We start from the raw sequence: 4,244 nt of genomic DNA, 5'->3' as shown, positions 1-4,244 counted from the left end.
TACCCTTTTAGTACAACCAGCATTCATGAACCCCCGTCCCTCTTCCTCCTGCCCCTCTCCCTCCACTTCGCCGTCCTCCTCTTCATTCTTTTCCTCGTCCTCCCCCCCTCTCTCTCCCCTCCTAATAAACACCACTAATCTACCGAGTACTCTAAAGTACACTGCAGAAAATTGTTCCTAATATAAAAACAAAGAAAAAACAAACAAACAAAATATCCCCCGATGTGAAAGACCCCCCCCACAAAAAAAAAACAACACCAAACCAAAGCAGTGTTGGTGTTGTTGTTGTTGCTTGTCTCTTGTTTATTCTTATAATATTTTTTTTTAAATAGTTGTTTTTGTTGTTATTTCTTCTATTATATTCTGTTCTATTCTTATTCTACGATTCTATTATTCTATCATTCTATTATATTTCTATATCAGTTTATTCTTTTTTCCCTCCCCCCTCCTCTCTCTCTCTCTCTCTCTCTCCTCTATTCTGTTCTATTCTATTTGATTCTATTATGAAATTTTTCTACAAAAAGAAAAGAAAAAAAAATGCCCAGCAAATACAAAAAAAAAAAAACCTAAGAAAAACGAAGAAAAACTCAAGATTCACAAAATTTTAAAACGAAAGCGAAAACAATGAGAAAATATTAACAACAACAACAATAATGATAATAATAGAATATAAGAAAAAGTAAAAAAAAAAAAAAATTATATAACTTTTCTTCACAGACTTGATAGATAAGGACTTTTTTTGTTTGCTTCAAGAAAATTGCTGCTTTTTAATTACCCTGAAGGTATAATGAATGCGCGCGCGCACACACACACACACACACACACACACACACACACACACACACACACACACACACAGTTTAGACATAATATCTATATAGTATAGGCCTATTATATATATATATATATGTGTGTGTGTGTGTACAAATGGATGAGACCGGTTTCCTGGATTATGCAGTGTGTGAGTGTGTATATATTCACACACATACATATATATACCTACGTACATACTTACATATATGCGTACACATACATATACACAAACACATACATACATGTATGCTTACACATACAAAGACATGCATAGACATAGGTTGTTCAAAAAGTCTCTTCGAAGTAAGTATTTAATGGGTTTTCGGGCGATTCTTGTACACTGATCCTTTACTTGCTCCCCAGAAAGAAAGAAAAAAATCTGGCGGTGTTAAATCAGGTGATCTTGGTGGCCAAAGTCCCTTCAAAATAATCCGTTCACCGAAAAACTCTTGAAGTAGCGCCATGGTGATGCGCAGGATGAAAAAAATTCACTGCCGAGAGACTTTTTGAACATACATACATTGATACATTTCAAAATGTAACCACGTGTGTATCGTTGGCGATTTTCTTGCCCCGTCTTCCCTTCTTTTGGACTTTCCTCTATTTCTGAAGAAGAGCTTTGCTCGAAACGTTAAATCCTCTTTCTTTCCTTTCCTGAGCGTCTGATAACGCAGTACTTGTACCACGTTCTCGCGTTTTTGTTTTTTCTTGTTTGTTCTTCTTTGTTTGGATTCAGTAAAATGTAACAACCGGTGCAGACTTTGTGGAGTTAACACCGAAGATACCACCCATTTCATAAGCAGTTGTCCAAAAATGCCATCTGATCATTAGCAGAAGTACTGGGGGAGCATCATAGCTATATGTTGAGAGGAATTCTTTAAGGTTTGAATAATTCTCCTTTGGAAACATAGATGTTTCATTCACCATCCTTAAACAACCCTTATTCAGGGATCTTTTGAGTGGGATGGGCTACTCGACCTGACGAAAATTTTAACTGGGCCCCACCTGCAAAGTCATGCACTGTTTATCTTGATATAAGATCACCATGTCGCGCACATATGGTTGTGATGCATGCGCCTGGTGTACCCTTATCAGACAAGTAGTCATGATGGGTATACTGGGCTTCGTATATTTTATCCCAGTGTAACTTTGATGACATGCACTGCTCTCTCACTCAATAATAATAACAAAAATATAATAATAATACTAATAACAACAACAACAACAATGATAATAATAATAATAATATATAATTTTTACTTACTCTAGCAATATGTAACAGATTTTCTTTTTCCGTATCAGGGGACACAGGTTTTCTGCCTAAAATTAAATTGAAAAATAAATTTTCTATAAATAAATGCACGATTTAAACGAGACTGCGTGTAAATCTGAAGAAAAAAAGACAAAAAGAGAATAAAGCCCCCCACCTCTTTATTTTCCACACGCCAGAGTCTTAGGGCGATGTATTTCTTCTAAAAGGGTTAAAGATGTTTTGGCACCGGCGATTTGACGCCGCTGAGTCTGTGCAAAACACCACTTAATATTGGATACTTTTGGCGCCAATAAATTTTGCTTTTATTCTACATAGCGGCTGATTGATTTTTATTAATCGGGCCATGAACCACGGTGGAAAATGAGAAAAAAGAGTTGAAATGCTCGTAATTAACAAATGAAGGATTAATTAACGCTACGTTTTCGATCTGTCAGTATAAATAATATTTCCCTTTTTTGATATAAAAAATATTTTCTTTTCTTAATAACAATAATAATAATAATAATAATAATAATAATAATAATAAGAGCACTCAGAGAGCGCAAACCTCCGCCAAGGCAACACCAACGTCCTCTCAACGATTAGCTAGAGATGATTTTTAAAATGAGAATATCTGAAATAAACTCGACTGCTCTCACAAACAAGAATACTAAAAACGTCGCAAGAAAGCAAGCAAGATTCAAACTGATTTTCTAATGTAGGAAAATAATCTAATTCTACACTTTATCACATTCAAGAATATAAACAGGATTTTAAGCACAATACACGCAGAGTCTAAAAGAAGCACTAACTTTCACCAGCACACCGGGGTCGGCACTGCGTGAACCACAGTACTCTCTCTCCCTAGCGTGAAGCTTCCTATCTCGGACATGTGAGCATGCGCACAACAACCGTGTCGCTGGAACTGTGAAGCGCACAGTTCTATAAAAGGATTTTTGTATGTTTTTCATAAACTAGGGGATGGCTACTGACAGTACCTTAAGGATTATATAATGTACAAGTATAAAGGAAGAATTAAAGAGAAAAGGACTCACTATATTGAATGTTGTCGATAATATCGAGTGGAAATAGGGGGTGCTGCAGTTCCACAGTGCCTATACACGAACCGCCACTGTTCCTAACACTTACTTAAAGATAACTAAGTTATTTTACTAAATTCTTTGTTATATTTAAAATTAATTGAAAGAAACACAGAGTATCTCAACAGAAATATGGTAACAAAAGGGTTAATCTTTCTCGTTCTGTGGAATTTTTTTTTTGCTCGTAAAACCTCTCCAGTGATTCTTTCCTGGGACATTCTTCATATGCGTCCATAGTATATAGTATATAGCTGTTGTATATGTTATATCTAATAGATAATATACAGGGAGCTCGTTGTGTAAGAGCCTGTTCTGTTAAATATATATTCCAGCTCTACATTTAGCCTGTTGAGTACTTCTGTATTCATTGTAGCTGTGCATGTTGTTACCAGTTTACATTTTCAATTATACATACATACGTATATACATACAAACATGCATACATACATACATACATACATACATACATACATACATACATACATGCATACATATATACGTACGTACGTACATACATACATACATACTCATACGCATGTACATACACAGATACACACATACTTATATACATACATACAAGCATGCATACCTACACACATGCATGCAGACACTTTCAAACATATGTATATATATATATATACGCACACGCGTTCCCTAGCTTTCTATTATTTAATTCCCCTCTCCCCCTCCTCCCCTCTTCATCATCATCATCATTATCATCATCATCCTTTTCTACTCTAGGCACAAAGCCGGAAATTCTTTTTTGTGGGGGAGGGCTGTCGATTAGATCGACCCCAGTACGCAACTGGTACTTAATTTATTGACCCCGAAAGGATGAAAGGCAAAGTCGACCTCGGCGGAATTTGAACTCAGAACGTTAAGGCAGACGAAATACCGCTAAGCAATTCGCCTGGCGTGCTAACGTTTCTGCCACCTCGCTGTCTTTCGCCGTCATGGCCATCATCATCATCATCATCATTTTCTTCTTCTTCTTCTTCTTCTTCTTCTTCTTCTTCTTCTTCTTCTTCTTCCATTACGAAATGCGTAACCATAAATAAAAATAAAAGCAGGAAGCACCC

The 4,244-nt window shown here is 36.2% G+C and overlaps 1 long non-coding RNA gene across 2 annotated transcripts in view; it reads right to left on the bottom strand.

The window, feature by feature from the left end:
- Positions 1-1,455: 1,455 nt before the first annotated feature.
- The window catches only part of LOC149131151 (uncharacterized), a 93,298-nt gene continuing 90,509 nt past the window's right edge, over positions 1,456-4,244 (bottom strand). For both annotated transcript variants that reach the window (XR_016238451.1, XR_016238452.1), the window contains exon 3: positions 1,456-2,133. This is a non-coding gene — a long non-coding RNA (uncharacterized LOC149131151). The remainder of the gene's footprint in view (positions 2,134-4,244) is intronic.

The sequence above is a fragment of the Octopus bimaculoides genome, chromosome 25, assembly GCF_046866305.1.
Source record: "Octopus bimaculoides isolate indiv1 chromosome 25, ASM4686630v1, whole genome shotgun sequence".
Taxonomy (NCBI): domain Eukaryota; kingdom Metazoa; phylum Mollusca; class Cephalopoda; order Octopoda; family Octopodidae; genus Octopus; species Octopus bimaculoides.
Note: the sequence above shows the minus strand (reverse complement) of the source record. Positions and strands in the feature narration are given on the sequence as shown.